A 10,287-nucleotide genomic window follows, 5' to 3' on the forward strand; every position below is an offset into this window, starting at 1 on the left:
CTTATATCAATTGGCGGAAAGATCAAATAGTCAGATATGACATTAGCAACGAGGTTATTTGTGTAATCAATGATGGCAACAGATTCATGGTAAGAACTGATGATCTTGATTGGATGCACGACTAGTTGAAGGATTTTTTAATCGAGTTGGAATGTTGAGATCATATGTAAACCCTATGAGAAGATCTAAGGGTTCTCACATGATTAATTTCTTAAAGTAAAAGACACCAAATTAGATTGTGAAATGGTCTTAGAATGTAGAAGACTATGATTGATTAATCCAGTAAGACATTGGGGTTCTATTATCCTTCATAGGCATCTCACAAGTGGTTGGAAGATGATATTAACTTATTTGATTTTATGAAATTGTTAGTAAGCATGTGTTGCCTTGAGCAAGATATAAAAGCAAGAAGGTGGTAAAAGAAAGTGTTATTTGTAAYAAATTATTAGGTTTAGTAAGTGAGAAATATTTTATGGTTAAATAATAAGGTTTATCCAAGCGTATAACCTTTAAGCTATAAAAAAGGGGCATTGGAATTGTTCCCATAGTTATAGCTAGAAAGACATCAAAACTAGAATAGTGTAAAATTGCATGAGATATTTTGCATTAAGTCAAAGATGAGTGAGTTGCAATATAAGTTGAAGATGATGAAATAAGTAAAGATGTGCATTTAGAATAATCAATGTTATGAATAAGGCATAATATCCTAAATATCAACGAGCATATAAAAGGTTATTACAAAATTCCTTGTGTAAGAATGACTATAAGGGTATGAATTGGGTCATTAGAACCAAATGGTGGCATGTGTATTATGAAAGGTGAGTTAACTTATTAGTTGGTAAAACAAGTAGCGAAGTCGACTGATGATACGTATTTGTCGTCAAAGGAGAAAGTTGTGACTAGATTCTAGGATGAATACAATGATGATATAAATGAAAAATAGGTTAAGTTAATTTCTATGGTTGCATAATGATGAATTCAAATATGAATATGGTGAAATGCTGAAATAACTCAAGGGTTGGTAGTCGACTAATAACTTGGTCAAAGTCAACAGCAAACACAWTATTGTTATCATTAAGCACATCACTCAAATGTGAAATGATATAGGAATCAAGAAAAAACTTAAGGATGGAAACGATAATGTGCAGATTAATGCATTATCTGTGTAAAAAATATAGCCCTACCAGTAAGAAATCTCTAGTGTAGTAAAAGACAACATGGGCACTGGAATCGGTAAGAGGATACTATGTTAAATCAAAACCCTTCAAAGAATGATTGACATGTTTCAGATGCCATAAAAGGATGAAGGAATGAATATTAAAGGTAAAACTAAAAGTAAAGATAGTTGAATTGATAAAAGGTTAAAAAAAGCAATATAGAAATATAATAAGTTACTTGGTGAACATCATCATTTTGGTATCTATGATTGCTAATGTTAGCATGATCTGAAAGTGCTAAAATTAGAGTAAGATGAATGATGTTTATGTAGTCAGGAAGACTAAATGTACATCAATTATCATGAAGTATGTGATGTAACCATATACTATCATAAACTTGATCGAGCTATAAAGTAAATGAAGTATGCCAGAGATTGGAAGGAAGACCGAGAAGTATGCCAAGAGTGTCACTGCTAGATTAGACAGAGGATTCTTTTTTTTCTTTTTTTGTAGATAATGATGTTACAATGTTGGAACTGTGAAGTATATCGGTGCAAAGGGGAAATGATATAGTATTTATGTCATGGTAATTGAGAATATATGATTTAAAATTAGTAACAGTGTTAGTGGAGCTCGAAATATGAAAGCATTATCTATATAATGGATTGTATAGCCTATACTTGATAATTGAAGATATCTCAAGGACAAGAAATAATTACATGTATGTATAAGGGCATGAATATGAAAATGTATGATGTATAATTGAATTGTGAAAGAAGATATCACAAATGTGATTATTATTTGCATGCATGTTGCCTTATTTTGTAGATAAGAAAAGTATGGTGGTATCTATGTGGGGTAATCTTTAGTGACGGTTGGAATAACCACTTAGAGTTCGAATATGTTCACTTATGATTAATGATTATCAAAGGAGTACTCGAGTAGAGCAACCCGAAGAGTTATGTGATAAATGTCAGCCGGTTTGTCGAACTAACATCGAAAAGAAAAGAGACGGGCGGATGGATCAAAGGTACTCCATCGTTTATTAGAAAATATTGCTCAAGTTAACAAATGATAGAAGATTATTGGGATGCGAATATGAGTTATTCTCAAGGATGAACGGATGTTTAGAACTTCAGACAATAAAACAGTTGGTATGGTGAAATTTATGACATGATGTATCTAATGTAAAGAAGTGTTCAGTAGATAAAAAGTAAGTCGTAACTCTTAAGGATGTGAAAAGAAAAAAAAATTGAGAACCAAAGAGATTTCTTTCATGAATGTTCAATGAAGACGTCATAATGGTTCAGAGGCTACTTGGAAACTTGATAAGGGGACGAGATTGAGATGCCCTCATTTATTCGTATAGGACAAATTTCGAGGACGGAATTTTGTTAAGGGGAAAGTTTGTAATAACCCAAAAAAAAATAATAATAATAATAATAAATAAATAAATAAATTGAATGCAATTTAATGACGGGAAATTCAATGGTCATGAAACCTACGACCATTTATTATGGCTTATCGTTTCATATTCCGTGAAACCGTCAATGACTTTATATATATATATATATATTTATATATATATATATGGGGAGGTCTTCAAGCATATAGATGACAAATTCTCGGGAAAGGAAACTCGTATAAGAGAGGTGAAAGATGAGGATGATTTGGTGAAGTGCAACAAGTTTGATGCGTTTTTGGGAGAACATGAGAAACTTCGAGGAACGGTTTGGAGTTATGACCAGTATGGTGAGTTACACTTGATTTATTTTTAAAATGGTTGCATGCCTTATTATCCAAAAGTTGTTTGAAGTTTCTCGAGATTTTTGATATGCTATATATTGTGAAAAGTTCCATATTTTTATACTATGTGTTTTGAGTACTTGTGTGTCAATGGGGATGTACTACGGTATGATTTTGTAAAGACGARCATGCTTTGTGAGCTTGTCTAAACCGTAAGTGCGAACATGCTGTGTGAGTTCGCCAGGTAATGCTGTGTGAGGTAGACATCTTCCATGACGCCGTTGCTTTGTGATGTAGACACACATTATAATATCTTTACTTTGTGAAAAATATTATTCTCATCAAGGCATGCTAATTTATGAAACTTTGTGAAAATTGTTTATTATAAAAGTTGTTGTTCATGCATGAAAACTGTGGATTCACTGGGCCTAAGGCTCACCCAAAACTCTTTTAAAACTTTTTCACCCAGACGGCTATTAGACTGGAAAGAAAAGTTGGATAAAGAGAGAAATAAGGATTAACAACAAATAAGGATATGTGCAGATTAAAACATTGTTATATAGAGCAAAGTTATGCTCCTCAAGATTGTAAATTTAGATGGTGATATAAATTGTAAGATTAGAAATTTTATTTCCACTGCAATGTAAGTTTTTGATCTTGGGACACTAGTTTTGATATATTTAAGTATATTCAAAATTTTGGGATGTTACAATAGGATATTTCATTGCATTCTCCTGGCTTTAACCGCTATATCACAACTCTTGTGGGTTTTTCACTACAACAAAATTGGGTTTATAGAACGCTCCCAATCTCTAAACGTATCAATAGATCGCTTTATAGAACCTAATTTATAGGACCAAAATATAAAATGTCATATCTAAAGATGTTGTAATAAGTTTATATGACATTTTTGGGCATCTTAACAAGTTTTTTAAAACATTTTTAATACAAAGTGTCGTATTAGCAACTTTATAGAACACTTTTGAGAAAGTGTCCTATAAAGTTTTATAGGACACTTGTTTTTATAGGACAATTTTTTAAATAGTGTCTTATATGGGATGCTTTATATTAAAAGTGCCCTAAAAAACTTATTACGATGTCAAAGAAACGTCATATAAACTTATTATAACGCCTTTAGATAGGACACTTTATTTTTTTGTTCCTATAAAGAGGTTTATTAGGATATTTAGAAATTGAGAGTGTCCTGTAAACTCGATTTTGTTGTACTGTTTTTCTCAATAAAATTAAGTTAAATTATATATGAAAAAGATAAAAATAAACTCTTTGATGTTAATGAATGAGAGAATGAGCGTTGATCTCTAATGAACAAATTTAATTTGATCAGGAGGAAGCGATGTGATAATAAAAAGTATAAAAAAGATGAGTTCTTATAAGCAAAAAGCATAGCATTTTATAAGAACTAGCATTGGAAAAAGTTGTTATAAAAACTTCACTTTTGAATTCTTGTACAAAAACTTTGGTTTTTACATCGAAATTGGTGTGAAATGACACTTTGTTAGTTTTTCAGATTAAATATGTGATATTTGTTATAAATATATAGTAGTTGTTGATGTTAAAAAGGTACATGTGAACATAGTTCTAAAAGATTCGTCGCAACAACCGTCATGATGCATCGTGGCTCAAGGCTTATATCTCATGCCAAGTTAAGTTTGTGACACACCATGGACTAATGCGCGGTTTCTATAAACGCAATATTTGATTTTTCTTCACATTTTTAATATCTTATTTGCTATTTTTAATATATGACCTAATTTGAATTGATTATTAAATTGACTCATTGATTAATGGTACAAAACATATGTTTTTATATATGATATTGAGATTTGCTGCTATAAGTCAAGTATTGAAGAACGTTGTGGCTCCTAAAGATTGAGGCTTGGCCACACCACCATGTCACGTCTCACGTATTTACAATTTTTGCATATGGCTCACAAAATAGGTTCTTATAAGAACTACTATTGTGTATTTTTATATAAGTTCTTAATTTGCTTCGTTGGAATTGAAGTGCCAAGAAAAAGTACAAAAAGTAGGTTTTATAAGAAATTTCATTGGAGATCTCTATAAGTACTTACTTTTTTATACTTTTTATCATCACATCACTTCCAACTCATCAAATTAAAAACCTGGATAAAAGTCCACAATGATAGTTCTTATTAAGAACCTCTTTTGTAGGTCCCACATAATATATAAACATACACACATTAATGATTATAAAGTCAAATATATATATATATATATATATATATATAAAACTAGCAAATCACTTCACACCAAGTTCAAGGTAAGAACCAAAGTTTTTGTACAAGAACTCAAAGAATATGATGTTCTTATACGAATTCTCTTGAGTAACAGTTCTTATAAAAACTTTTATTTTTTACTCCCTCTCATTGGAGATGCTAATGTGTGTGTATATATATATATATATATATATATATAAAACTAGCAAATCACTTCACACCAAGTTCAAGGTAAGAAGCAAAGTTTTTGTACAAGAACTCAAAGAATATGATGTTTTTATAAGAATTCTCTTGAGTAGCAGTTCTTATAAAAACTTTTACCTTTTACTTCCTCTCATTGGAGATGCTAATGTATGTATATGTATATATATATATATATATATATATATATATATATAAAAGAGCATTTCCAATTGAGGTTCTTATCATGTTTTTTTGTACTTTTTTTGTCATATCATTTCTAACTCATCAAATTAAGAATCTAAATAAAAATTCACAAATGATAGTTCTTATAAGAACATTTTTTTTGTATTTCATTTATTTTCTCAACATCAATAACATATACACATGAATAATTATAAAATAAAAATATATATATATATATACATATATATATATATATATATATATATATATATATAACACATCATTTCATACCAAGTTTAAGGTAAGAACCAAGTTTCTTATACAAAAACTCAAAGAATGTGAGGTTCTTACATGAACTCTCTCCAATTGTAGTTACTATAAGACCGTACATTTTTTTACTTATAAGAACCTCCTATTGGATATGCTTTAAGGGTGCATTTGTCTGTCCTTTCTTAAAACTAGTTGGGTACCCGCATAATGCGGCATGATGTCATACTTTTTTGTAAATAGAGGGTATGAAGTTTATGATCATCATTAACTTCAAATTTTATAATGGTTGATTGACTAGAGACATTGAAAGAGAATTGCGAGATTAACGGATTTTCAAACACATATCAATTGTTGTTCTTTGTTTTCACTTAATGCAACTCATAATTATTAAAAAAACCCAAAATTCATGTTTAATTAAACAAAAATATAATCATTTGTAATAATTTAAATCGATACACACAGAATATGATAAGATATCACTTGAAGCATCCATATGTAGGCATGCCTTGTAAGAAACATCTTATGGTTATAATAAACACATACCAAATGTAGTTGTAAGAAATGTGTAATAATAAGTAGTCGTTTATACCTTATTAATCATGTAAAACTTCTTGATATACTACGTTTGATGTGTAGACTCTGACATTATTGAATCTTTTGGCAGGCTTTACTAATACTTTATTATTTTCACGTGATATCCCTCTTGACAACACTACATAAAGTTGATCATGAGATTGTACTGATTTCGGTAAATACACACCTATAGTAGGAATAGTCTATCCTTGAGCTTTATTCATTGTCATAGAAAAACTAAGTCAGACTAGAAACTGTTCTCTTTAATTTAAAAGGGAACATGTTATCTTCAGATGGACAAAGATGAATTCTCGGCAAAAAAAATGAACTCTTTCCAACATGTTGACCAATAACTATTTTTGCACCAATTACATTCTTCTGAAAACCTCTACATATCAATCTGGTGTCATTCCATAAGCCGTTAGAGGATCGACATTCCATAATAGTATTATTAGGCATCCAATTTTGAGCCAGAGGTAATGAGGGGAAAAACCATCAACAGTTAGCGAGTTTAAGAACTCGATTAGATAAAATTTATTACTGTCATCTTCTGTTTCATCAAAATAGTAGTAAACATTTCCATCTCCGCATAATCTATCAATCAACTGATCATTAATCTCATCGATATTCTTATTTTTTGTTGATAATATTTCCCTCGAAATGATATAACTTGATCGGATCATTTGTGTAGAGATGGAAATATTGCGTCAATCAAATCATTCTTCAGTTTATCTTTATCAGTATAGGCAATGCCCATGTCATCAGGTATGCATATAAAGCTTTTTTCATCTCCATCACTCATTTGTAATAGAAAATCTGAAAACTATAGATGAGTTTGTGCTCTCATATTGATAGTTATCCATACCTTTTTAATCAAGACCAAAGAGATGACATTCGTAGGCTTGAATCTACAATATGTGCTTGGGTTTATGTCTCACGATCGGTAAGACCTGTCTAAAATCACCTCTCATAACCATTATCTTTCCACCGAATGTGAATGTCACCCTTGTGATGTCTTTGCATTGTTCGATGAAGCACCTCCATCGCCTGCCTCTTAGCCATCGTTGTTTCATCCCAAATGATTATTTTTGCATCCCATAGCAATTGAGCAACAACCTTGCTTTGTTTTGTATGTTGCACATTGAGTTGCCATCAAGATTGTAGGAAATCTTAAATTGAGAGTGAGTTGTTCTCCCCCCAACCATATTATTAGCTGCAGCACCTGAAGAACCGGTGGTGAGTGCAATAAGACTATGAGAACAATCTTGGCAAGTAATGCTTTGTACAAAAATGTTTTTTCAGTTCCACCTGGACCATCTATGAAGAGCACGCCCGAACAATCATAGTGAGAGAATGAGAGTTAAAGTAATAAGCGTAAGAAGTACCTAGACCTTGATGCCTATAATCTCAAACCCAGCCGTATGGGGGATTGATCCAACATTCAGGACATCTCATCCCGGTACATCTTAACCTAATGTACATTCAAAGATGAAATCTCTTATTTTCATCTTAGCTCTCCTTCTCTCCGGATATATGAATAGAACCCATAAATGAAAAGCTCATATTAGAGTTTAAATAGAAGGGGCCAAAACCCATAAATCGAGATTACGGGAACAAAGTCACAAAATTTTAATCGGTTATAACTACTAGTAATTTAAAAAAACCAAAAAAAATAAATAAAAAATGAATGATGAATAAATGAATTGGATCGGTTTTATAAGGGGAATATTAATGACACCCCCTAAATAGCGGCGTTAAATGTTTTAGAAGTTGAATCCTCATTAAAAACATGTCAAAATCAATCAATTAATATTATATATTATATATTTGATCATTTATTATTTTTATTTTAAATATTAAATATATATATATATATATGTGTGTGTGTATTATTATATCTTATATATTTTTATTTTAAATTATATTATATAACTATTTTATACATATAAATTTTAAGTATATATATATATATATATATATATATATATATAGATGTTGGTTATTATACAACAATTGATATTTGTACAACCAATACAACCCAATCTCAACCGTCCATTTCATTTGATTAATATGTGATTTGATAGAAGTTTTTATTGTTTCCTAATAAAAAATGTTGATTACAATTAATGAACCATATTCGTCTTCCATAAATATTTAAATCATAATAAATGAACTCTAATCATTTCTATAAATATCTCAATATATTAGGTTGCATTAATTATACAAATATGATGAGTTGTATTAGAAACAAACTCTCCCTCTCTCTCTCTCTCTCTATATATATATACATATATATTCAATCCACACACATTACATATTATTACTATATATTAATTATATATTCATACTTATTATTATTATTATTATTATAATATAAGCATTAGTATTATAATTTTCTTACTTATTTGATATTTGTAAAATTGTATAGTTTAAAAGTTATTTTTATGAGTAAATATTTATTTGATAAGAAAAGATATTTACAATGCATTGATTTTATTTTTTATTTAAGGATATCCCTGTTAATTACACCGTTAATTAAAATGTGTAAGTTTTAAAGACCTCAATCATTAATTTATGTAAACCATACAAGGTTTGATGAATTTTAAATTATTTTGACTAAGTGCAATATTAGACCCAAAACGACGCTAAAAGTATAATAATTTGAAAAATGAATGAGATATTTATAAAAAAGTAGTATTTCAAATTTCTTGGGTTATTTTAATATTTTTAAAATGATGTAATTAAAAAGTTATGAATAAAATAAAATAATTAATACCATGCACCTCACAGAGTCATAGTTATTTACAAAAAAAAATCATACTTACATATATTTTTTAATAAATAAATCATCGAACTTTTAAAATTGGTTATTTTCATCACTTCAACCCAAAAAAATGCTATATATCACGGTTTGCTTGCCTTATAGATCAATAGGTGGAAAACGATTTTTATGTCACGGTTTCCCCATGTTTTAATCTATCAAGATAATTGTAGAATAAATCTTTTTATAACTAGAAAGGTATTCGCGCAATACTGCGAGATACATATTGATTTTAATATTTTGTTTTATTTTTTATCTCAGTCGATGTTATAATATGGTCTTATATGATTTTGAAAAAACGACAATGTTTTTATTTTTAAATAAAATATAAATTTGAAGATATCACAAAAATTTGACAAAAATACATAGATATTAGTATCAAATTAACTATTTAAAATTTCTCATTTTTTGTGTAATTTTTTAATTCAATTTTTTTACTATAATTTAGTTTAGGTTCAATAACAAAGTAATTTATATTTAGTTTAATAATATATTTTTTAAAGATAATAACTAATTATTTTGTTAGAACTAGATAATTATCCTAATTATATTTTATATTTTAAAAATAATATATTTATCCTCTATTTGATTACGTTTATCCGCAGTTAGTTACATGAATTCAAATATGGAGTTTTAGTAAGTTGTATTTATGCACAATTTGCTTGTAATATTAAAATTTTAAATAATATACATCAATAAACAGTACTTCATGCATAAAATATGATTTTTAAGAGTTTTTGTCAAATGCATTATAATATAGTATAGATAGATTATTTTTGGTTTAATAATATAATTTTTTACACAGAATAATTAAACATTATGTTAGAACTCAATGATTATCTTAATATTATTTTAGATTTATATATTTAAAAATGGATGTTATTATGTATTTGATTATGTATATCAGCAGATAGTTGCACGAATTTAAAAATAAAGTTTTAATAAGTTGTACTTGCGCAAAAATTACTTGTAATCTAAAATTTTAAGTAATATGCATCAATAAATAGTATTTTATTCATAAAAAATGGTTTTTAAGAGTTTTTGTCAAATATTTTATAATATAGTATAGATACGTAAAGATCTAATAATATTATAA

This window comes from Cynara cardunculus (genome assembly GCF_001531365.2).
Source record: "Cynara cardunculus var. scolymus isolate 2C chromosome LG 12, CcrdV1, whole genome shotgun sequence".
NCBI lineage: Eukaryota > Viridiplantae > Streptophyta > Magnoliopsida > Asterales > Asteraceae > Cynara > Cynara cardunculus.